This window comes from Pongo pygmaeus, chromosome 2, assembly GCF_028885625.2.
Source record: "Pongo pygmaeus isolate AG05252 chromosome 2, NHGRI_mPonPyg2-v2.0_pri, whole genome shotgun sequence".
Classification (NCBI taxonomy): Eukaryota; Metazoa; Chordata; class Mammalia; order Primates; family Hominidae; genus Pongo; species Pongo pygmaeus.
This window is the reverse complement of record NC_085930.1, coordinates 69,932,497-69,958,880: the sequence shown is the minus strand read 5'-3', so window position 1 is coordinate 69,958,880 and position 26,384 is coordinate 69,932,497. Positions and strand designations below refer to the sequence as shown.

The window sequence follows — 26,384 nt, the reverse complement described above, 5'->3', positions numbered from 1 at the left end:
CTTACTCCTTTCAATTGAACATGATGGCTGAAGCTACAATAAGCATCTCATGACCATAAGGTGACCTCTAGGATGAGGGTCATACTAAGGATAGAGGAGCAGAAACAGAGAGTACTCCTGGGTCCTTGATAAATGTGGAGCTCCATACCATCCCTGGAATGCCCACAACTAGACATCTTGTATATGAGAGAAAATACAATTTTTTGTCTTATTTAACCCATTGCTATTTGATGTTTTTAAAAAAATATATGGCTGAACTGAATCCTAGCTAATATAGGTTTCCACTAGATTTTTCATGTTTATGTTTCTTGGACTCAGGAATATAACAGAATGGAGACTTCAATCACATTTTAAAATTTATAAGGCATAACTGAATTAGTCAAGATACACAAAATAATAGCCAGAGAATACCAAAATGACCATATAATTTGTTACTTCTTCTGGCTCAGGACAATCACAAAAAAAGAAAGGAAAAGCAAATATTTGTTATTCTGCTTTGTAGTATTCCAAATATCCATCATTTAGCTCTCAAGGGAAAGACTCCAAAGACTGAAGCTTCTGGAGTAAAACCTCATATCTGTGCCCTAAGAAATCATCCTACTAGTTGGTCTAATCTTTTTGAATACTGCTATAAGAATAGTCTACTGATCTCCGTGTTCTTACAAGAACATGATACAAGAAGGTCCACAAACAACGGGGACCACATATTGAGTACTTCCTCCATCCGAGGCAGCACTCTAACTCCTTTACATCAATTTAACTCCTTGAATTTCAGAATAATCTCATGATCATTCATTTCTTTTACAAATCAGCAGGCTCATATACAGAGAGATTCCAAACTAGGTATGCACAGGAAAGAATGATTTCAAAGAAATAATGGTATAGCAAACGATTTGAAACCCATCTAACACTTTCAATTACAAAAAAAAAGTAATAGATGCCCTCCTTAAGGGAAAAATATTAAATCAGAAATACGTCTCTTTTTAATATAGGAATTGACTTTAATTAAAGCAAGTTATGAAGTAAATCTCTAGAGCCTTAAAGTTTTTTGCTTATTCTGGTTTTAAATTTCTTAGCTGTACTGATAGAGAACCTTGATTTGTTGGCAAACTAGCTAAGGCAGAAAGCTCAACAACACACTCAAGTCATACATTATCCTTGAGGTAACAGGAAGCTAAAGAGCGTTTGTGTTTATTTGTTTTTGTAGAGGGTTATAGTCTTTAAGAGGGCAAATTAGTAAAGATCAAATGCCAGTTAAGAACAAGATAACAAAAAATTTTCAGAAGCAATTAAAAATGCATAAGGAAATATCAACATACTTTCCCCAAAATTATTTTGGAGTGAAGTCATTGGAGGCATGCCTCCCATGCACAGGCACCATTATCTTTGCATTTATTCTGCGGGCTGTACAGTGTATCTTCCACTTTCCCTTCCAGATCCTATTTCCACTGCTTTTCACCCTTCTCTGTTCCCCAAGAGGCTGGCCAGTGGGGCCACTTCAGTGGGGTTGGCCATTGGAGCACATTAGCAGGAGACCAGAGGGGTGGAGGAAAGTATGTTTAGGCCATGCATTCCCTAGCGTCTCCACAGGTTTTAACAAAGTGCATGCTTCTTCCACCCTGGCATCCCCCCTCACAGCTTTCATTCTTTCTCTCCATTTATTTTTCTTTAGGTTTTAGTAACTATTCCTTTTCCTTCCCCATTCAGACCCAGCCTATTTCTAGCCCCAAGGTAGTACCCAAACTCTTTTGATGTTCCATAACATGGTAAAGGATCTCTTTCTAAAGTGCTCTTGAAACTACACAGCTTGTGTGTCATCTGCTTCCTGCCAGAACCCTTATTAAGGCAAAATGCCTTCAAAATCTTGGATATGAAGACTTGGATATGAGAAATCAGCTCCCTTTACAGCTCTCTACCTTAGAAAACAGCCCCATGTATAATGTCCTTTTTGAGGATTATCCAGGGGAGTTCTAAGGTTATTACAGTCATAAATAAAGATGTTAACAGCTACAGGGATTCAAGAGTACCAGCAAGAAAACTTCCTTGTGCCAACCTGAGATGAAGAATAGTTCACATCAAAATGAAAGGGGAGAGGCAGCAGTTGAGTTATAATAAACAGAGCAATAAGCCACAGGCAAAGCCCAATAAGCAGGGAGAAGCAGGCAGGCATCCCTACCTTGGGATGTGAGATCAGGGCCAATCGGATGATAATGGGAACTCGCTTCACAAACCAGACACAATTGCTCAGGCAGCCTGTAGGGCAGAGAACAGAAAATAGGGAAAAGGCAACTTAATTCAAATAAACTTTTCCGAACATGACTTGAGACAGGCTTATCACAAAATCCCTCACAGAGGTACGTATTGGAGTTATTCCATTACATTTACACATATTAGAGTCCTCAATACAGCCATGATTATAGATCATATTCTTATTGAAGCCTGATTGATTTTCTAATTCATTCATTAGTTCATTTACTTCTTCATCATCCATCCACCCATCCACTCAACAAACAATGTTAGGGCATCTACAGAGTACAAAGCATGAGACTATGCGTGTGAAATACAAACAAAAGCAAGGGACAGTCCCTAACTATAATCTGGTTGGGCACATTAACAAAGAGATGAACAAGCTGATGATTTCATGATAAGTGATGGACACCATGATAAGTGCCAACAAGAAGTGGACAAATTCCTAGACACATACAGCCTACCAAGGTTGAGCTATGAATAAATCCAAAACCTGACCAGACCAATAACAGGTATTGAGATTGAAGCCATAATAAAAAGGTCTCTCAGTAAAGAAAAGCCCAGGGCCCAATGGCTTCACTGCTGAATTCTACCAAACATTTGAAGAAGTGCAAAGGTAGTGAAATGCAGAGGGTGAGGGAGCACAGAGGAAGCAGACATGGTTCAGAGTCTGAGGGTCCTTGGGGATAGCCAGGGAAAGCTTCATGGAAGAGGTGGCAACTGAGCTAAATTTTAATGTTGAATCTGACTTAAAAAGAGGAAGAGTGTCCTAGCATGTGGTATGGATCATAGGCATCTTTAAATAGACAATTTCAAAAGAGCACAAAGTTTTCTTCACATCTTTCAAGGAAACTCAATGCCTGAAGTGATACCCAATGTCTGAAGTACCCCCATCCTTTTCCTAACACATACCTTTGTTGCTAGGCAACCACCCCTGGGCTAGATCCAGCCCTATTCTCGATTAATTTGGGGGAGATATTTTGTTGTTTAAATTAATACCCTTGGAGCTTCATTTTACAAAGAACAGGGAATTCTTTGGGCCTTTCTATTTGGTTTAACTGTGAATTTTCTAACTTCTCTTCAATCATACTTCCACCTCAACTTAGATCCAAAAAAGTCACACCTATCACAGTGAAGAAGAACTCGTATAATCATTTTGAAACAACCTTTCTCAGATCCACTCGCTTAGAAACTATTAAACTTTTTGAACTCTCTTGGGAAATAGAAAAATGATTAAGATGAGTTTTGAGTATCTTTTTATAACAAGGAAATCTTGCAATATAGAAAAAGGTGTATTGTAATTAAGTACATTAAACTTCGACTGCCTCCAGCTATGTAACCAATGCAATGCCAGGGGTTAGGTGATGGAAAGCAATGTGCTTCAGGGCTTTCATTCCTGAAAACTTTTAAGGCTGATAGAAAAGTGTCCCGGTGCTGCACTATGAAGAAATATTCTTTTTTGAATTATATGAAATGCTATTGAATCATTTTATGGAAAGAGGCAGACTTAATTAGTATTATCTCCAAGAAAAATGAAGGCCCTATAATAATTCATAAAATATGAGCTTACTATGCAGAAGAGATGTGTTCATTGCTTTATAAGTGTATAGAAAGAGACAAAAGGATACGATCAAAAACCGTTTGCAGTAATACCTGTAGTTGGGTTGAGAAACAGTAGTGGAGTTTCAAATGCTGGAATGAATCATGTAAAGGAGTACGTAATTGAGCGTGTACAGGCATACCTCATTTTATTGCATGTCACTTTACTGATCTTCGCAGATACGGCACTTTTTACAAATGTAAGGTTTGTGGTAACCTTGTATTGAGCAAGTCTATTGGCACTATTCTTCAAACAGCATGTGCTTACTTCATGTCTCTGTGTAATTGTCATTTTGGTAATTGTCACATTATTTCAACCTTTTTCTTATTATTATATCTATTATGGTTATCTGTGATCGGTGTTCTTTGATGTTACTGTTATAATTGTTTTTGGAAACGATGAACCATGTCCATATAAGATGGCAAATTTAATCAATAAATATTATGTGTGTTCTGACTCTGCCACCAACTACCCATTCTCCTGTCTCTCTCCATCTCCTCGTGTTTCCCTATTCTCTGAGACACAATGAACAATAGTGAAATTAAGCCAGTTAATAACCCTATGATGGCTTCTAAGTGTTCAAGTGAAAGACAGAGTCTCACATCTCTCATTTTAAATCAAAAGCTAGAAATGATTAAACTTATCAAGGAAGACATGTCAAAAGCTGAGGCAGGCATAAAGTTAAACCTCCTGCACCGAACAGCCAAGTGGTGAATAAAAGGAAAAGTTCTTCCAGGAAATTAAAACTGCTACTCCAGTGAGCACACAAATGATAAAAAAGCAAAGCACATGTTGCTGATACAGAGAAAGTTTGAGTGGTCTGGATAGAAGATCAAACCAGCCACAACATTCCCTTAAGCCAAAATCTAATCCAGAGCAAGGCCCTAACTCTCTTCAATTTCAATTCTGTGAAGGCTGAGAGAGGTGAGGAAGCTGCAGAAGAAAAGTTGGAAGCTAGCAGAGGTTGGTTCACAAGATTTAAGGAAAGAATCTGTCTCCACAACATAAAAGTGCAAGGTGAAGCAGCAAGTGCTAACTTGGAAGCCATAGAAAGTTTTTCAGACAAGATCTAGTGAAGATAATTGATGAAAGTGGCTACCTGAAACAACAGATTTTCAGTGTAGATAAAATAGCCTTATATTAGAAGATGCCATCTAGGACTTTCATAGCAAGAGAGGAAAAGTCAATGCCTGGCTTTGATGATTCTTGTGTTAGGGGTTAATGCAGCTGCCTATTTTTAGTTGAAGTCATTATTCATTTACCACCCTAAGAATCCACAATCTACTCTGCCCGTGCTCTAGAAATGGGACAACAAAACCTGGATGAAAGCACATCTGTTTACAACATAGCTTGCTAAATACTCTATACCCACTGTTGAGACTTACTTCTCAGAAAAAGAGATTTCTTGCAAAATAGTACTGCTCATTGACCATATATCTGGTCACCCAAGAACTCAGATGGAGATATACAAGGATATTAATGTTTTTATGCCTGCTAATACAAAATTACTCTTTGATCCACTTTGCAGCCCATGGATCAAAGAGTAATTTTGACTCTGAAGTTATTATTTAAGAAATACAGCTCATAAGGCTACATAGATAGTAATTCCTCTGATAAATCCAGAAAAAGTAAATTGAAAACCTCCTGGAATGTATTCAACATTCTAGTTGCCATTAAGAACATTCATGATTCATGGGAGGGGACCAAACTATCCACATAAACAGGAGTTTAAAATATGTTGATTCCAACTTTTATGGGTGACTTTGAGGAGTTCAAGACTTCAGTGGAGGGGATAGGTGTTCCAAATAATGAGAGAACTAGAATCAGAAAGGGAGCATGAAGATGTAACTGAATTGCTGCAATATCATGATTAAACTCAAATGAATAAAAAGTTGCTTCTTGTGGATAAGCGAAGAAAGTGGTTTCTTGAGATAGAATTTACTCCTGGTGAAGATGCTATGAACATTGTTGAAATGATAACAAAGGATTTAGAATGGTACATAAACCTAGTTGATAAAGCAGTGGCAGGTTTTGAGAGCATTGACTCCAGTTTTGAAAGTAGTTCTACTGTGGGTAAAATGTTATCAAATAGCACTGCATGAGAAATCTTTTGTGAAAGAAAGAGTCAATCAATGTGGCAGACTTCATTGTCTTATTTTAAGAAATTGCCACAGGCACCCCACCTTTTAGCAACCACTGCCCTGATCAGTCAGCAGCCATCAACGTCGAGGCAAGACCTTCCACTAGCAAAATCATTATTACTCACTGAATACTCAGGTGATCATTAGCATTTTTTTAGCCATAAAGTATTTTTTTAATTTTATGCCATAAAGTATTTTTTAAAGGATTTTAGACATAATGCCATTGCACACTTATTAGACTACAGTATAGTGTAAGTTTTGTATCTACTAGGAAGCCAAAAAAATTGTGTCACATGCAAGTATTGAATATTTGCTTTACTGCATTGGTTGGAACCAAACTCGCAGTATTTCCAAGGTGTGCCTGGATTTAGAATACAGAGCATTAAGTATAGAAAACAAACAGAATGCTTTTTTTTTTTTTTTTTTTTTTTTTTGAGACAGAGTCTTGCTCTGTCACCCAGGCTGGAGTACAGTGACACGATCTTGACTCACTGCAACCTCTGCCTCCCAGGTTCAAGTGATTCTCCTGCCTCAGCCTCCCAAGTAGCTGGGACTACAGGCATGCACCAACATGCCAGGCTAATTTTTGCATTTTTAGTAGAGGCAAGGTTTCATCATGTTGTCCAAACTAGTCTCAACCTCCTGACCTCAAATGATCCACCCACCTCGGCCTCCCAAAGTGCTGCGATTACAGGTGTGAGCCACCACACCCGGCCAGAATGTCTTAATGGAATCTTGCTGTCTATTAATGTGATGCCTGTTGCCCCCTGTTACCCTGTGTTCCATAGAGGAACAAAACACTTTGCCAAAGACTGGAAATCCTCCTACTTAAGGGTTTTCTCTAAAATGCAGAGACTCTAAATGACTTATTCAAACCTGCCTGTCTTCACTTTGAGTTTCAATATATGTAATATACATATATATATATAAAAAACATACAACAAATATAGAAAATGACACAAGACTCCCAAGTATGCAAAGGCCAAATATAGCCGATATTAGCATTCCATTGTATTTTCTTCAAAACTCTTTTTTATTTTTTGTTACAAATTGAAGCTATGTCTTTCTTCCCACTCTTCCTTACCCTGCCCCCTCCCATGTATAGGTACCAGAGCTCTAAAGTTGGTGATTATCATTATTGTGGATATTTTTGTACTTTTACCAAATTTATATGTATCTATAAATAAGATATAGTATTGATTACTGCTTCTCTATAATGTACATAAATGATGTCACAGCATATATATTCTTTGTACCTAAACTGGACTTTTGGCGCCTTTTCATACCATGTGTTGATTTAAAGTGCACAATTAAATCAACATTACCCAGAAACATCTTGATAGAATCAAGTAAAGAGATCTCATGGTATATTAACAAAAATGTGAGGATTGTTATCAGAATCACTCTTAGAATTCATACCTCCGTATGGCAGTGGTCAGTAAACTATTTCTATAAAGAGCCAGATAGTAAAAATGTTCTGCTCTGAAGGATATATGGTTTCCATGGAAACTACTTGATCTATTTCAAATAAAAAAAGCAGGCATAGATAATATGTAAGTGAATGGGCATGGCTGTGTTCCAATAAAACTTTATTTATAAGAACAGGCTATGGACTGTTTTTGAAGTTTGCCAACCTCTGGTACACGGCAGTGAGAGAGGAAGGAGGGACCCGGCTGTGCCATCTTGCTGTCTATAGAACTCTGGGGTTGGTAGGGCTGATCTAAGGGGTCAACTTCCTTCTTGATGCTCCAAATGCATGCCTTATGAAGTGCTTCTCAGAGAAAGATAAACCCTCATTAGTGAGGAACACTGTTTGGTCCAATTTATAAGGGGAATGTAAAATTAAATAATTTAAACCTGAAGGTGTTGGAACTTTAAACTATTTTGAGCCCTGAGAGGAATGTGGCTATGTGGCTTGAGTCACATAGCAGTTAGCTGCAACTTTTGCTTTTTCTTGTGAATAATTAGGAAAGACCAAATAGTGCCAAAGATAAGACCCCTGGAGATCATGAACCCCCTCTTATAGAATGTCACAGCAATCTTCCTTGAGCTACAGCAAGCTGTAACCAATTAAATCACTGTAATATATGTACTGACCTTGCATGGAGAATGTTTTAACCCTTATAAACTGCTTCTGCCTATATAAATGAAACCTTAGCTTATCTGCTTTGGAGCACTGACTCTATTTCTTTGGAGTCTGTGTTTCCTGAGTGGCTATTCTCAGCTTTTTGCTCAAATAAACTCAATACGTAATCATAGTTTCTAAATTTAAGGTTGACCGAAACTCTGTATGTGGCTAGCTCCTAGTACCAAGAGGCAGGTGGAGCAATGACGTGTTACCATGGAAAGAACACTTAGCTGGCAGTCAAGGGACCTGGGTTTGGTTCTCAGTTTACCACTGTCATCTTTGTCATCTATCTGGTCTCAGGCAAGACACTTTCTCTCTGGGCCTCAGTTTCCCTCCTGAAAAATTACTGTGTTGGGCTACATTATTTCTGAGTTTCCTTACGGTGTCCAGATCTCATGATATTTGGCATGGTATAAATAAATAGAATATAGAGAAAATCCTCAAGAAGGACAGATGATTTATTTAAATTTCATTAGCTTCCTTTCCCTACCTACTAGTCAGTATGAATATGGCTATAAAAGCAGACATCAGGAAGTGACTAGAAAGATGGAGCAGGAATTAAAGGAATCAAGGGGAGAAGAGGTGCTTAGTGTTAAGAGTACCACTATGGATGAAAAGTCTGACTTTAGATATAAAGGCAGCTTATATAAAATTATAAGCTACAGCAAAATTGTTCCATGTTGGCCCAGAAAGAAGAAACGAATGCTGTAAGAAGGACTTAGGTTCAGCTCAAGCAAAAGAGATTCTTTCAAGAAATTCTAGATTTCTAAAAATGCAGCAGCTGTTACAGGTGCATCTTATTCATAGATGTGTGCACAAAAAAAAAAACAAAACTGACCACTTGAAGTAATATAAAAGGGTTGAATGAGAAGTTGGACAAGAATCCTGAGACTGAATCTCCTTCTAGACCCAACATCTTATAACTATATCAACATAAGCTGGACTTGACGTACTTAGAGCTTCCTTCTGAAAATACCCATTGAATTTTTAGAAATATGTAGCTGTTACAAATTATCTCAGACAAGGAAGATTTTTTAAATATTTATGTTTTTCTTCAGTACCTAGTACAATGCCACATTGTACTAATGGCACATAATAGGTGCTTATTAAATATTTGTTAAGTAAATGAAAATTTATATAATACTGCAAAGGGGAGCGTTAAATGGTTTACGTGTTCCTGGTCAAACTTGAACTAACTTCCCTGCTTTTCTCTTCTAAACATCTCCACAGGGTCATCCAGTTAGTGTTTGAATTGAGTGGCCATGTGAGCCTAAAAGCAAACGCTTGCATTCCAAGACATGGGGAGGGGTAGGAAAAGGCAGACCATCTGGTAAGGTTTGGTTGGCCACAGCCACATGTGGTCCATTGTTAACTTGGCAGCATTCCTGTGTGCTGCAGGATGAGATGAACACTGGCAATTAATGCAATCACCTTCTCGGCAGCAGCAGCAGGATTCTCTGGAAGTTATAGCAGTTAAGAGGAGAGCGCAGCTTGAGTCTCAGATCTGGGATGCCAGGGTAGAGGCTTAGGGGAGTCTGTTCTGCCTCCAGCTTCAATAAACTCTGGCTTTGGAAACAAGATCCATAGCAGAGAACGACCAAAGGGGAAAGAAACCCATTCTTTTCCCACTCAGAATAGAATGGGGATGTGTCTATGTGTTCGGGGGGTCAAAAATATAAAACAGTCAGTGATGCTACTGCTTCTTCCAAGTGCATTCAGCTACATGATTCATTTGATCCTGCTGTAAGGTGAACCAACAGAATAACCTGGAGCTTCAGACTCCTAATTTCAGACCCCTAACCCATGCCAGTAATAAATCTGAGATTCATTTCATTTTGTCTCATGTTTCCACAGCCAGATAAAATAAATTCCCTCTCAGAAGCACCTGGACCTGAGAGGCCATCGCCCAGGTGTGCAGCTTTGGAAACTAGAAAAGAGTATGATGATTATCATTCTGTTTTCTATAGAGGAAAAAGATGAGCAAATGAGGATCAGAATCCTGCCAAGTCTAAAGCCAGTGCCTCCATGGAAACCTAATTTCTACTTAGTAGCACTAAATGATTAAATTAGACCCTTTGACACTGCTTCTTAACAAGGCATGATAGCTGGGTGCTTTGTTTTATGATTCTAGTTGTTGAATATGATTAAGAGAAGATTCTCTGAGCTCTCCTTCAACCTTGAGAGAACCCTAAATTGTTTTTTTTTAATTACACAGGCAATGCTGGAAGATAACATACGCTACATTTATTGATCAACTTCTCCAAGTGCTGGGGTTTATACTTGGCACTTGCTAGATGATTACATTATATTTGCTGTTAATAATTGCACCCTGGGAACTAATTTAACCTCTCATTCCTCCCCAAAGTAGTATTTTACCTTACCCTTTAGTTCAAGGGAAAGTTGGTGAATCTTAGTCGCCATAAATGAGATAAAAGGTAATTTGTCAGATTAAATCCCTGAGCTGAAAATTAAACAGTGAGAACACTGTATGAGGTTTTTATGATTCTCAATCCTTGAGGTGATCACAGAGACATAAATTTAGGTTTCAAAATTGGAGTCATTCCCCGAGGAAGGGACTGGGTTTGGCCTGAGAGGGAGGATCTTGAAGCGTGGGAAGTGATGACATCAGGCTCAGTTTTTCAAAGGAAACTTTAGAAATGAGGAGGATTTTTAGAAAGTGAGAGAAAGTGCACGTGGCCTGCATAGGGTCCTGAGAAGATACAGGTTAGGTCACATTCATCTGGGAGGAGGGGGAGCTGTAGAGGTGGAAGCATGGGGCTGCTCACATCCCTTCAAGGAGAAACCCTAGCAAACATTACAATAATGACTCAGCCCTACCTGATCTGGACACCCAACCCTCACCCCCTCTCTATCGCTCTGCCCTTTGCCTGCCCCACCCACCCATGCTGCCCAGGCTCTTCCTTGACTGTCCCTGCATGTTCCTGCCCCAGGGCAGTTGTATTTGCCGTTCCTTCTGCCTGGAATGCTGCCCCCTCACTCCCCAGGCGATCACCTGGCTCACTCCCTCACTCCTTCAGGCCTTTCCTCAAAGGTCTCCACTTGATGAGAATTTCCCAGACCACTCTGTTTAAAATAGGAATCCCCGCCTCCTGACCTGCCCACTCTCCTTGAAGGCTCTTTTTTCCCATAGCACTGATCATTTTCTAACATATCATATTCTTTACCCTTTTATTCTCTGTCTCCCTGTCATTTCTGAATACAAGCTCCCTGTGAGTGGTGATTGTTGCCTGTTTTGGTCACTGCTGTGTTCCCAGTGCCAAGAACAGTCCCAGGGTACATAGTTGAATGAATGAAAGAGAGAAAATAAAAGTCCAACTCAGGGAAAGAAAATAAGAGAAACCCCAAGCAGGATGGAAGAGATGAGTTGCAAGGATAAAAAGAGAACTCCAAAAGCTGAGATTTTGGGAGACGTACATAAAGAATAGAGCAAGATAAATTTCTCCTGCCATCCCTGCTGTGTGGCTTGGCATGCGGGCTCATCACCTGACGTCCTGCCCTTTAAAATGATCTGCTCACACCTCATAGGTTCTGTTCTGCCTGAAATAGTTACAGCGACTCAGCACAGAGGGGTGGGAGTAAATCGTTCTCTAAGCTGTATCAGCGGTGGCCAGAGCTGTGTTATCTGGTGGCTTTCTGAGGCTGGAGCAAGCCCGGGCGGGCCATCTTGGCATGCTGTCCTCTCCACAGTGCTGCCACACGTCTGGTAGGAATAGAAGGAAACATGTCACCAGAGCTCATCCCTCCTTATACCAAACCACAGATTGATCTAAAATTTCCATTCAATTAAACAGTAGAGAAAGAATAACCACATGCATAAAACTCTACTATCCCCTGAGATTCCTCTAAAATGAGAAAAAAATACAGACTTTCTGAAAAAGAGAAGAATCTAAAAGGGCAACAAAGATGAAATAAGAGATACTAGTAAATAAGAGATGTTAATTTATTTTGGTAAGAGTGGGAGACAATGGAGGAATTGGCGTATTTCATCAGTTCTAAAACATGCATCTTTTTAACATTTTAATGTTTCTGAAATCAGAACGGCTCTTACAATTGGTGGTATCTTACAGTTGTAATTGGCAGCATTTTTCCTTCTAAATTATTTATTAGATAATGAATAATGTATTCTATAATCGATTGCATCTTAGATGAAATAAAACATGATAACAGCACAGAGAAATCTGAATGCTGAAAGTTCACAGAGGGCCATGCCAATGAGAGGAAGCCAAGCTCCCTTGCAGAATTCCAGAAGGGGCAGAAGATTTGCCTGCACCATGTGCTATGAGGGTTGGGGTGAAGAGTTGGGCCAACGAGGGATTGGTTGAAAGTTGGTAGAAGGAACCACAGACTCCCCCAGATCCCTGACACTTTCCGCACTGATGCAGCCAGCTAACTACCCTTCTCTTCCCCTCATCCCCTGGATCCAGATAAAATAAAAGAGGTTCAATTAAATTTGAATTTCATATTATAAATAATTGCATGGGACATATTTATGCTAAAAATATTCTTTGGCCATCTGACATTCAGATTTCAATGGGCAGCCTCTATTTTGTTTTTGTTTGGATGTGGAGGAATTGAATCAGACATGTTCTAAACTGTGAGATGCAAGCTCCGTGGAAACCTAGGAAGAGGCACAGGACTGAGCACAAACAGTTTAAGTAAAGACCTATTGAATGATGACAGACTCAGCCACATTTTATTTGTTATTGTTTGTTTTTTTGAGACAGAGTCTCACTCTGTCACCCAGGCTGGAGTGCAGGGGCATGATATCGGCTCACTGCAACCTCTGCCTCCAGGGCTCAAGCAATTCTCCTGCCTCAGCCCCCCGAGTAGCTAGGATTACAGGCGTCCACCACTGCGCATGGTTAATTTTTGTATTTTTAGTAGAGATGGGGTTTTGCCATGTTGGCCAGTCTGGTCTTGAACTCCTGACTTTAGGTGATCCGCCTGCCTTGGCCTCCCAAAGTGATGGGATTACAGGCATGAGCCACTGCACCCGACCACTCAGCCACACTTTGTAGTTCAGCTTTGAGAGCACTGAGGGTCAGATTCACTCCCTCACTCCCATTACCACCATCCAAGGCAAGAAGCTTGGGAGCTCTTGTGTGGGGACCCTGACTTTGGAAGATCCCCTAATGAAGCAGCTAGTCCCCTGCCTACCCAATCATCTGACAGAGAAGCCCACCATTCAACAAGTTCTCTCTCCCTGCTGCCCCTGAACATATGGGACTCTCATGCAGATTTCTGCCCCCACTCTGAAAATGGACAGACAACAAAACACCACTAGACATTCAAAGGAAGTCTGCAATTTGGGAAACAGTAACAGACAATAAAACAGAAAAAGAACTGGCCGGGCGCAGTGGCTCAAGCCTGTAATCCCAGCACTTTGGGAGGCCAAGGTGGGCGGATCACGAGGGCAGGAGATCAAGACCATCCTGGCTAACACGGTGAAAACCCGTTTCTACTAAAAAAAATACAAAAAATTAGCCAGGCCTGGTGGCAGGCGCCTGTAGTCCCAGCTACTCGGGAGGCTGAGGCAGGAGACAGGCATGAACCCAGGAGGCAGAGCTTGCAGTGAGCTGAGATAGCGCCACTGCACTCCAGCCTGGGCGACAGAGCGAGACTTCGTCTCAAAAAAAAAAAAAAAAAAAGAACTTTCAAGACAGAAAGGTAATATGAGAACGGGGTGGTAGGGAAGCCTAAACGATAACTAGCATGTTAGAGGGAAGAAATGGTATTGGATTTATGAAAGAGTATCATCCTGTCTTTAAGAGGGAACAACAAATAAGAAATTCTTTAAAAATATAATCATCAGAATTAAAAAAAAACAATTAGGCCCGGCGCGGTGGCTCACGCCTGTAATCCCAGCACTTTGGGAGGCCCAGGCGGGTGAATCACCTGAGGTCAGGAGTTAGAGACCAGACTGACCAATATGGTGAAACCCCGTCTCTACAAAAAATACAAAAATTAGCTGGGCATGGTGGCCGGCACCTGTAGTCCCAGCTGCTTGGGAGGCTGAGACAGGAGAATTGCTTGAACCCGGGAGGCAGAGGTTGTAGTGAGCCGAGATTGCGCCACTGTACTCCAGCCTGGGCAACAAAGTGAGACTCTGTCTCAAAAAAAAAAAAAAAAAAAAAAAAAAAAAATAGAAGGGTAAAGAGGGTAAAGGTAAAGATTGTGAAATCTCTCAGAAAATAAAATAAATAGGCATACAGATGAAAATTTGGAATAAAAAATATATAATATTGAGAGGATCCATCCAAGAAGTGTTCAACCAACAGGAGGCCTAGAAGGAGAGAAGAAAAATCAGGAAGAAACAAAATTATCAAAGAATGTAAGAATATTATCTGGAACCAATAAATATATGTTCCTGGACTGATAGGGCCCACAAAATGCACAAGACCAAGAATGGAAATCGTGCAAAGTCAGACCCATTGGCATAACCACCAGAACCCTAGTGATGAAGATTCTTAAAGAATTGGGGGTTGAGGTTAAATGCACATCCAAGTTATGGTTTGGGAACAGGTGAGCACCACATTTCAGGAATGACATTGCCTTCTGAGATGGGAATGTCAGTGATAGTCCAAGATCCCAAGGGGGTGGGAAAGGATTTTTGAGGGGTGCATGGAATAAGTTAGGCTGGAATCACTTCTGAGCAGCTATCTACACAGCCCTCACTCAAGTGAACAATGCACTTCACTTGGCTCTCATGACGTGCAGTTAGCCTCTTGTAAAAGAACTCACTGTTACCATGCACGTTGGAAATTCTGGACTCAACATCTGATTATGCTAAATGACAGAGAAAATGAGCAAGATTTCATGACTCAGAAGCATTCAAAGTACTCAAGATATTTACACATAAGCACATTGTAATTAATCATAATTAATTGAAAGCAATAATTGAAATTGGGAAATCTCATGCAAAAATCTAGATTTCTGGCTGATTTCAAAGCACATGTAGATTTGAAAACATAAGGCTAATCTTCTTGAGACAATTGGCTGGAGCTTAATAGTTGCCTCCTTCAGATTAGGCTTGCTGTTCCAACTAGCCAGAGTCCCTATCACTCCCTATTTTCCCTGAGTCTTGATGTCGGTTGCCCATTGCTATTTGTCACTGAATGGACATTCTCTTTTTTTATTGTGATAGAGTTAAGTGGAAAATGAACTTTTTCCTTAACATGGTCAGCATCACTCAGACTCATCACCAGCCTAATTCTTGTGGGCATTTGAATTGCTATCCTGCTTTAGCAAGCCACAGCATGACATCCCACTAACACTGTGTCTAACTACACTTAAAAACTGCACCATGAAGACAATTTTGTTTTCTTTTTTCTTTTTTTTAGATGGAGTCTTGCTCTTGTCCTCCAGGCTGGAGTGCAATGGCATGATTTCAGCTCACTGCAACCTCTGCCTCCTGGGTTCAAGTGATTCTCCTGCCTCAGCCTCCCAAGTGGCTGGGATTACAGGCACCTGCCACCATGTCCACCTAATTTTTGTAATTTTAGTAGAGATGGGGTTTTACCCTGTTGGCCAGGATGGTCTTGAACTCCTGACCTCAGGTGATCCACCTGCCTCAGCATCCCAAAGTGCTGGGATTACAGGAGTGAGCCACCATGCCCAGCCAACAATTTCATTTAAAGAGAAGCCCTTGGTAGGAACCAGGGATGGAAATGCTTTTGATAACTAACCACTTAATTATTCTGGATCTCAGTTTCCTTCTGCAAGAGAAATCTTAAATCTTGTGATGCTTAGTTGCTAAGGTGCTGCTAATGTAGTAAGAAAAAATATGGCCAATGGAGAAAGTAATATTTCCATTATCAAAACTAAAGTCCCATTTAATGACTTTTCTCTTATTTGCCCCAGCTCAAACATGAAAGCCCCCATTGTGAACACTGTATTTCACAATATTTCCCTGGTTTATCCTTTCTATATCTTGTCAATTTAGAAACATTAAAAAAGAGAGAAAAAATAAGTTATGATTCGGCATTTTAGAGAGATTAAAGATCGTAGACAATTCTAACACTTTAATACAGAGACTTTTCACAAGCTTAATTGAGGATGGCTCTAAAAATTAAGGAGAAAAAGATAAAAGTAACGTGTTATTGTCAGTAAAAGCTGCCAACAATTTATCAAGAGTTTGATGTGGCTGTGTTTCAGTTGGCCTTGACTAAAAGTGGAGATGCTCTGAAACTCTCCTATTAGTTTAGTGCAAAAGTAATCGCGGTTTTTGCCATTGTAATGGCAAAAACCGCGATTACTTTTGCACCAACCTAATATAATTGGTATGTCCTTAATTGTGCGGTGAAATAAAGGCCTCAGCTTACCTCATGTGGGCTATTTCAGGCAGAGGAATCCAAAGCCACAGGGGAGTGAAACAGTATGGCTGCCCGATGAACTTTGCTTTGTTCAAGGTGCTAGAGCAGGTATGAACCTTGAGGAAGGAGGTGGCACAGATGAAGGGTTGCGGCATAAATTTTGCTGAACTATTCATGTAGATGGTATAGCATATTATACTAGATGTGTTCACACTCCAGAAATATGCAGTTGTTTAGAAGAAATGCTTCCTGTCTTCTTTGTTATATACCTCTTTATTAATGTCAGTAATGATAAGCACCTTTTATTTGAGTGCCACAAGTGCATCTCACTGCATTAGGTGTTTTTATGCATCATCTCTGATCTTCAGAACTACGTTGCTAAGTGGATAATTACCCACGATTAACCCAATCATCCATCCAACCTACACATGTGTTTTGAGCTCTGCCTTTATGCCAGGGCCTTTGTACCCAGCACGGGAAATGCAGTTGTGAATAAAACGGTCAAAGTCCCTACATTCATAAAACGTATATTCTGGGAAAGAGTAACCTACAATTAACTGCAATATAAAATGTAAGAAATTAATAAGCACCATGAAGAAAATGAAGACAAGGAGATAGGAAAATATGATAAAGAATGTGGGTGACTGCTATATATGTATATTTGTTTACAAACTGTAATGAATGCCACCACCATATAATAAAAGGAATCTATTTATGAATATGCAATGAGAGTAAACTTAATTTTGGCTTGGGTGGGGTGTCAAAAAAGACTGTGTAGGTAAGTGGCATTTAAGCTGAGACTTGAGTTAGTCAGGTGGGGTGTTAGGTGAGGTGGGGGTGGGAGGTGGGTTGTAAGTAAGAGGAATAGCATGGGCAAATGTCTTGATGTAGAAAAGAATTTGAATTATTGGAGGTGCTAAACTAAAGCCACAGCAAGGAGAGTAACTCACGGAGTAGGACAAGGTGAGGTAGAGAAGAGAATGGCACAGGTCAAACGCTCATGAAGGTCAGTGTCATATCTAAGGAAATAGGTTGTTACAGGTTAATAGAGCCCTAAGAACTCAAAGATAAGTGATCAATATTAGATTAGAATCCAGATATATCAAACTATGTGTCCCATCTATTCAAGTAGCTCTTTCTAGTACACATGCTGTCTCTGTACCAAGAGGCAGTTGAGAACACACACACACACACACACACACACACACACACACACTCCTAAACTGGGAATACCAGTTCAGAAGCAGATCCCTGCAGTTTGGCTTCATATGTTTTTGGATAAAGATGACCTGGCAGTGCCTGGCCCATGTTCCTTCAGTACTAAAGTTCAGACCAACAGCTGTCTGTTGTGTCTCAGTAAGGAGCTGGACCATGCAAGTCAAAACTAGGCTGGAAGCACTTAACACCTGAACTCCTGGGCTGCTGGCAAGCCAGATGATAAAGGAATAAACAGAGTCATTGTACCTCATTCTTGGCCTTTAAATCATCTGAGAGCCTTCATCATTTTTGTCGAGTTATTTTAATTGCTCTCATTTGCAGAAGCAAATTAGGTGCAGCATTGTTCTCAGGATGCTGTTCAGATTGATGCCAGGAAGGAACAAAATGAGCAAAAAAAAAAAAAAAGAAAAGAAAGAAAACCTCTTTCCAAACAAAAGCCCAACCAATCTCTGTGAGGGAAACTGATTTGTAAACCTTGTCAAGGCAGTTTCGAAGGCAAATCTATTCGGGACATAGTGGGGTTTGTAATCAAGGTCAGAAGAAATAGTTCAATTAGTACATGTTTCTAACACCGATAAAAGATTTTCTTGCATTAGAACTCTCAAAGAGAATGACCTTACCACTGTGTAGTCTCCATGAACTCAGAATCAAAGAGAGGATTGTTTCTTATAACAATGCTATTGAAAGTTTGTTAGATTAAACCTTATCTAACACATGCTAAATAAAATGGTGATTGGGGAAGTAATTTTGAGAATGCAGGCAACCCACACACTTCTCTCAGGTTATCTGGATAATTTATTTATGTTTTCTCCTCACCAATTTGGGTTGTTCTGATTAATTTACTGCTTAATGACCTGACCACAGGAAGGTGAACAGGGAAAGGAAGATTTGATCCAGTTCAACACATTTTTAATGAATGCATATTTAGACCAACTACAGAACAAAGCACTGGAGATATATTCTATAGCAAGGGTAAGGAAGAAACAGACACTTTCTCAGAGCCCAGAATGTACGGTTGAGCTATAAACTTGCTCAGACCCTCAATGCCATTCTCAAGGACTCACACAGGCATACAAGGCATCCCTTGGGAGCATATATGATGGATTCCCAAAGAAGTTTCAATTGGTAAGATTTTGTGCTGTCATCTAGGGACCATTAACATAATTCCAAAATTTCAACACTTGAAAATACAATCTAGGTTCTTATTGATCTGGAAGCTCAGTAAAATCACGGTCCTTTGTGTCTAGGTTTTGAAACTATTTTCTACATTTTGTGTATATTTTACAAACTATTTTCTTAAGCTACTTGTAAGCCATTATTTTTGTGGGTCCTGCCTCTGAGGATTCCTCTGCATTGTCAGCAGTGATGTTTTTTCAGAATTTGGTACCAGGACCTCCTACATCACAGCCATTTGGCAAGCTTGTTAGAATGTACATTCTAAGACTTCCCAAAACCCACTGAATCATAGTACTTGAGGAAGAGACCTAGGCACCTGCATTTTACTCGTCTGAACATGGTGATGTGCCTACAAGTTTGAGGACAACTTGTCTAGAGTTAAAACATTACGCAAATGCTGAACTTGAATAATATTGCTTATTATCTTCATAAAACTTAAAAAAAAGACTTTAAGCAAAGCTTCTTAGGAAATTACAATTCAATTATGAAAGGTGAGTAAAAAGCTGAAGCTAAATACATCAGGGAAGAAAGAATGCTTATCCTGCCAAAACTCCTGGCAAAGTCCAACAGTTTTCTAAGGTCTTAGAAATAATATTGGCTTCTGAAGATAAATGAGTTTATGAAATAAGAAATGTTGTCATTCCATCATGATGTGCAAGTAGATCAGGTTTGGGTTGAGGAGCAGCTCCTTTCCCTATGCATGTCATTTTTACTCTATTTTTTTCCCCAAGGCCTTGGGTTGGCTGGCTGTCTTTACAAGGTTAGATAGTAAAAGTAAGAAAAATCTACTGGATTCCCTAGACCAATATATCCAATAGAAATTTGTGGAAAGATGGAAATACCATCCATCCTCATTATTTATGGATTCCAAATTTGCAAATTTGCCCAATCGCTAAAATTTATTTGTCAAACTTATTTCCCAAAGTCAATACTCACAGGGCTTTTGTGATCATTCATGGATGAATTTGAGTGAAAAATGTGAGTTACCATATATGTACATTCCAAGCTGAGATTGAACAAGGCCTCATCCTGTCTTCTTGTTTTCAGCTCTTATACTCTATCTGATTTTAGGTCTCTTTAGTGCCATGTTGTTCATATTTTTGCACTCTTTTTTGGTGATTTCACTATTTAAATAGTGCCCAAGTGTAGTGCTAAAGTGCTTTCTAATGTTCCTAAGCACAAGAAAGCTGTGTTGTGCCTTATGGAGAAAATAAGTGGATTAGATCAGATTCATCCAGGCATGAGTTATAGGGCTGTTGGCCATGAGTTCAATGTCAATGAATCAAATATATATATAGATATAGATATAGATATAGATATAGATATATAAAATAAGGTGTTTTAAACAGAAATACATAACACAAGGTTATATAATGAATGCTTGATGAAAACATTATGACCACAGGCTCACAAGAACCTAACTTAGTATTTCTGCTAGGAGGTAATGTTCAGTATTCACTAATGCCGTGCTCGTGGTGACTTTATAGAATATAACTATCATGAAAAATGAGAATTGACTGTATTCCATTCTGAGGATGCTAGCCACTCATGACTACTGAGCACTTAAAATGTAGCTAGCACAAGGAAGAGGTTAATTTTTATTTACATGTTAGTAAAATTTAAGTAAATTGAAATAAAATACAATTTTGCAATTACAGTAGCCACATGTGGCCAGTGGTTATTTTATGTGCAATGCAGCTATAGACTCTGGAAGCCCTGGTTCTCATGAGGCGCATATATTAGTTTAGTGTTGTTGAATAACTAACTACCATGTGTCAATGAAGAGTGAAACTGTAAAATATTTGAAAAGATTTATTCTGAGCCAAATATCAGTGACCATGACTGGTCCATGACTCAGCCCTTGGGAGGTCCGGAGAACGTGTGCCCAAGGAGTTGGTGTGCAGCTTGGTTTTACATATCTTAGGGAGACATGAGACATAAATCAATCAATTTGAGAAATACATTGGTTTGGTCCAGAAAGGCGGGACAACTCAAAGTGGGGTGGTGGGCGGGGTGGGGGCTTCCAGGCTAAAGGTAAATTTAAGCATTTTCTGGTTGACAGTTGGTTGAATTTCTCTAAAGATCTGGTGTCAAACAGAAAGGAATGTCTAGGTTAAGATAAGAAGCTGTGGAGACCAAAGTTTAATCATGCAAACAAATCTTTTAGCTAGCAGGCTTCAGGGAGAATAGGTTGCAAAATGTTTCTTATCAGACTTAAAGTCTGTGTTGATGTTAATGCTGAAGAGGTATAATGAGGCATGTTCAGCCCCCACTTTCCATCATGGCCTGAAACAGACTCTCAGGTTAAATTTTAAGAGGCCCGGCTGAGGAGGAAGTCCATTCAGATGGCTAGGGGGGCCTTAGAATTTTATTTTTGGTTTCTACATATGCTTAATGGCTTAAAATAACACAGATTTATTTTCTCAGTCTCTCTGGATCAGGAGTCTGGGCATGGATTAGCTGAGTCCTCTGCTTTAAGGTCTCAGACTGCAAGCCATGTATTAGCCAGGGCTATAGCCTCATCTCAAGACTCCACTGGGAAAGGATCCACTTCCAGCCTCATGTGGAGGTTTGCTGAATTCAGTTCCTTGTGGTTATAGTGAAACTGCCTTTGCAAACATGATAACGAAGAAATTATGACAGTGAAAGATATCAGACCTAACCAACTTCATCTTGCTTCTAACCTCTAAACTGTCCTTGTCCATTCCTGGATGTAGGCCAAACTAGGCTTGGGAAGGAATTTAGTTTATAATTTAAATAATAGCCCTTCCCAAAAGCTAAACTGTTAATTGTAAAATTAATGAAAGGCCGCCAGCCACCAAGTTAGAATGAGAGGAGCTGGAATTCTAAATATTACCAGCCGTTATTCCGGAGGCCATAAAATTTGCAACTTTGCCAATTATTCTTAAAGGTAAATTCACTATTGTGAACCTAAAGTGGGCCTTTTGAGATGCCTTTTCAAATTTTTGCATTTCTAACAACTGGATGGCCTCACTTGGACCTGCCAACCAGTTCTGTGGCCCCCACCCAGGAACTGACTCAGCATAAAAGAACAGCTTCAACTCCCTATGATTTTACCCCAGAGCCAAACAATCAGCACTCCCAATTCACTGGCTCCCTACCCACCAAATTATCCTTGAAAAGTCTGATCCCTGAGTTTTCAGGGAGACTGATTTGAGTAATAATAAAACTCCTGTCTCCTGCACAGCCAGTTCTTCATAAATTATTCTTTCTCTATTGCAATTTCCCTGTCTTGATAAATCAGCTCTGTCTAGGCAGTGGGCAAGGTGAACCCATTGGGTATTTACAGTAGGACTGAGGGGACTTTTTTTCTTTTCTTTTTTTTGGCTAACTGTTGGCTGGAGACTGCCTCCCTAAGTTCCTTTCCTAAGTTTTTTGCCATGTGAACCTACCCAACATTGCCACTTGCTACATCATAGCCATCAAGGAAAAGAATCAGCTCCCTAGAAGAGTATGTTATCCAAAAGATCACCAGGATAGCTGAATAGTAGAAGTGTTACCAGGGGTCTTTGCTCCCAGAGCTCCCAAGATAGTGGCAGGCCACTTCTAAGACGGTGGCAAGCCTCCTGTTCTCTGACCTGGGGTTCTTGGCCTCATGGATTCCAAGGAATGGAATCTTGGGCCATGCAGTGAGTGTTACAGCTCTATTAGAAGCCGTGGGTCACAGAAGAGAACCGTGGAACCCAGTGATTAGTATTCACCTCGATTAGGATGAACCCGGGCACTTAGCCGTGCAGGAACAATGGCAAGCCTTTAGCCTGATTGGGAGTGGCAATGGGCGCCTTGCTGGATCAGGAGCACAGCGGACACCCTGCCGGATCCAGAGGGATGGAAGTCAGCCGTGGGTCTGCAACGGCAGCAAACAGCAGTGGTGGACGGCGAGTGAAAGCTCAGCTCGAGCTATAACAAACACAGACCAGAAGAGAGTGCAGTTGCAAGATTTAATAGAGTGAAATAGAGTGAAAAACAGAACTCCCATACAAAGGGAGGGGACCAAAGAGGGTAGCCATTGCCAGCTCGAATGCCTAGGTTTATATCCTGATCATTGTCCCTCCCACTGTGCTCTCAGGGGATAGATGATTGGCTATTTTTTTACCTCCTGTTTTTGCCTAATTAGCATTTCAGTGAGCTCTCTTTACTACCTGATTGGTCGGGTGTGAGCTAAGTTGCAAGCCACGTGTTTAAAGGTGGATGCGGTTACCTTCTCAGCTAGGCTTAGGGATTCTTAGTTGGCCTAGGAAATCCAGCTAATCCTGTCTCTCAGAAGGGAGAGCTTCATCTGTGATATCAGTTTACAAACCTGGAAGAGACAGTCTCTGGAGTTTACCAGAGACTGACGTTATTATGCCTTACAGAGTCTGTATTACATAATAGAGTCATACATATTTAGCAGGTTTGAGGAAAAGTTATACGTATTTATGAGGGGGATTGAACACGTGCACTGTGGTAAACATACATGTAACGTACATTCCCATGTTCACTTTGGGGCAGGGTTTTAGCATTAAGATGAGACAGAATTTGGCTCTTTACATCAAAAGGTAAAGTCTAGGATACAAAGACAGTTTGTGCAGTCTCTGCTGAAACTGACTTGATGTCTACAGTTGCTTATCAGGAAAGAGTGTTTGTAAGGCCAGTCCTCCTTCTAATCAGAGTTTTAGTGATCCGGGTTGTAAACCAGAGTTAGAAGGGTCTGATAGCTCCGTTGTTAGGGAGTTTAGCAAGTGTGATTCTCTTGTAGCTCTAGGAATTTAGGAAGTTGCCATTCATGCCAACTAAGCCCTAAACCCTCTATCTGTAGGTAATTTTTGATTCTGTAACCTTAGGGTCTATCCTAGTTGATAAAGGGGTGTGTATTTTGGTCTCTCAGGTCATAAGCATGATAATCTTACATAAAATCATCATGGAATTTACATTTCATCACCTTCTCAGCATTCTGTTGCTTAGAAGCAAGTCACAAGCCTGTACACACTTCTGGAGAGGAGATTACATGGGTTGTGAATACCAGGAGGTAAGTATCATGGGGCTTGCTGAGAGACTGTCCTCCCCAGACATCCCCATGATCTTCTCTTGGGCAAGTCTTTCTACCTCATTGTGCTGGAGTTTCTGAATGTCTAAAACAAGGATAATACATATTTTATAGGATTATCATGAAACCACCTCCAGAGGGTTGACAAGAATTGCATACTAGGTTTTGGACAGAAATATAGTTATAATTAAGCATTAATAAGGCTGCACTTTGGCCTCATCCCTTGTTGCTAAAGGTCACTTAGCACTGGATTCTGAACATTTGCATACCCATCGTTCCTATAGATAGGATTTTTGACATTGGGGTCAAAAACAATTTAAGAGTTGATTTGCATCCCCATTGTTTCTATACACAGGATCTCTCACACTAGAAAGGCTTTTGCTTAAGGATCCCTTAAGATGTTTTGCAGATCTTTTATTCCAGCAACCAATTTGAAAACCTTCCATAGAGGAACAGGATCAGCATGAGAATATGGCTTTTTCATCTCCAGGTTCCATGACCCTGTACTCTTTGACCAATCAATGATCTCCATGTTTTGGCCCATTCTAAACCTTAAAAACCCTAAGTCCAAATTCCTTAGAGAGACAGATTTGAAGTTTTCTCTCATGTCCTTGTTAGGTGACCCTACAATTAAATCTTTCTCTGCTGCAACCTGGTGTCTTGGCGTATTGAATTGCTGTGTGCACTGTGCAATTAAACAATTATGGTTACAACCATATAAATTAAATGACCTAAATCAGGGATTAAATGGCATTGCCTGGTCTATGACAGAATATGAATAATTGTTATACTACTGATACTACTATTTAACGTAACAGTGATCTTCATTCCAACCTAGTGGTTACAAATGGAACAATCTTCATTTTACCACAGAGAAACTGAAGCCCCCACTAGTCTTATATTTTTCTGACCCTGTGGTTTCAGGGCACGCAAGGCAACTCTCAGTTTTCTTGGTTCAGTTGGGCCCACAAAGATTAGGATTTCACAGCAAACAAGGCAGGCACAACATAACACATTTATTTTAACACTATAGTCTCCAATGAAATAGGACTCTAAGGTCATCCCAAACTTGTTTTACTTTATTATATAGATGTACATATGTGTGTGTGTGTGTGCATGTGTGTGTATATATATATACACACACACATATATGTACACACACATACACATATACATATGATTTATCATATATTATATATAGTTATATAGAGAAAACACACACATATATCATCAAATATGTACCTATATTTAGTGAGATATAATTTACATAATATAAAATGCATCTAAAGTGTACAATTCAATGACTTTTAGTATATTCATTCCATTGTTGTAGGACTTTCTCCTTAGTTCAGCTAAAAATGGGGTCCTTGTCACACAACCATGAAATATTAGGCTCGCAGATACTTTGAAGGGTGAAAAAAATGGAATTTATTGGGCAAAAAGGAATAAAAAGGGGAAACAGGGACTCTCAGCAGAGCAAGAGTCTTACTAGTATAGGCTTCCTGCTTCACAGATTGAATCCCAGGTACCAACCAGGAAGAGAAGGAGCCAGGCTCCTCCCCTCTGCAAATGGTGTGGACTTCTGTGGCTCCACCACAGTGTGCATTCCTCCCACTGTGCATGTTGGTTGAAGTTTCTCTGGGGACCCCATCCACCTGGCTGTCTCATTCCCTCCTGTAAAGAAGTGCATCTAACTGCCATTAGAATAAGGATAAGGATAAGGATGAAGACTGATCCTTAACTGTTTCCTGCTGATGGTGGGGGTGCTGTTCTGGGGAAATGGCAGTCAGAGCTCCCTCAGAGGCCTATCTCAGGGTCCCTGGCAAAAGGGACCATCGCCGGAGGCTCCAGTTGCATCACTGTTTGGAGTTTGATGGCTTGAAGGCAAGAAAAGACAAACTGGGTTATTAGAAAATGTGTCAAAATGAAACACCGGGAAGAGTGAGGAAAATTTAAAAATCCTGAGACCTTTTACTGGTTTTCACAGAGAGAGGGAGGCCAAAAATCTGACTGGTAAAAAAACTTTACCCTTTTGTCAGCATGTTGAGTTTCTGGGTTCTCTTCCCCTGAGCCCAATCCTAAGCCAACCAGTTTAAGCTTTGGGAAATTAACTCTTTCCAGTTTAGAGGATGCATCTGAGGGAAGTGTCCCATAGTATGAAGACATAATTACCTATCTATGAAGAGAAGACAGAGAAGGAGAGAGGGAAAAAAGAAGGCATTTTTTTCAAAGGAGTCCCAGGGCTTCAGGATGCATTTGAAAGGGGTACAGACTGAAGATAAATGGCTACCCATCTAGAAAGAGGAGAGCAGGCATCTCTGATTCCCTTCTTCTTCTAGCAGATACCCAGGGTACCTGAGGGAGAGAAGGAAGAGCATCTGTTTCCCTCTTCTGTCCTTACATCCCCAAGTCCTGGCAACCTTGGCAAGTGCCACCATGGGTGTTAAAATGGCTTTCACCCATGTTAACAGGGCAGGTAGGGAGGTGGGAATTA

At 40.1% G+C, this 26,384-nt stretch overlaps 1 long non-coding RNA gene across 1 annotated transcript in view; it reads right to left on the bottom strand.

Moving 5' to 3' along the window:
- The window catches only part of LOC129033735 (uncharacterized), a 70,679-nt gene extending 44,613 nt beyond the window's left edge, over window positions 1-26,066 (bottom strand). Inside the window, exons 1-2 of the long non-coding RNA XR_008501662.1 lie at window positions 25,633-26,066; window positions 2,177-2,253 (exon numbers count right to left, since the gene is read on the bottom strand). This is a non-coding gene — a long non-coding RNA (uncharacterized LOC129033735). The remainder of the gene's footprint in view (window positions 1-2,176; window positions 2,254-25,632) is intronic.
- Window positions 26,067-26,384: the final 318 nt, after the last annotated feature.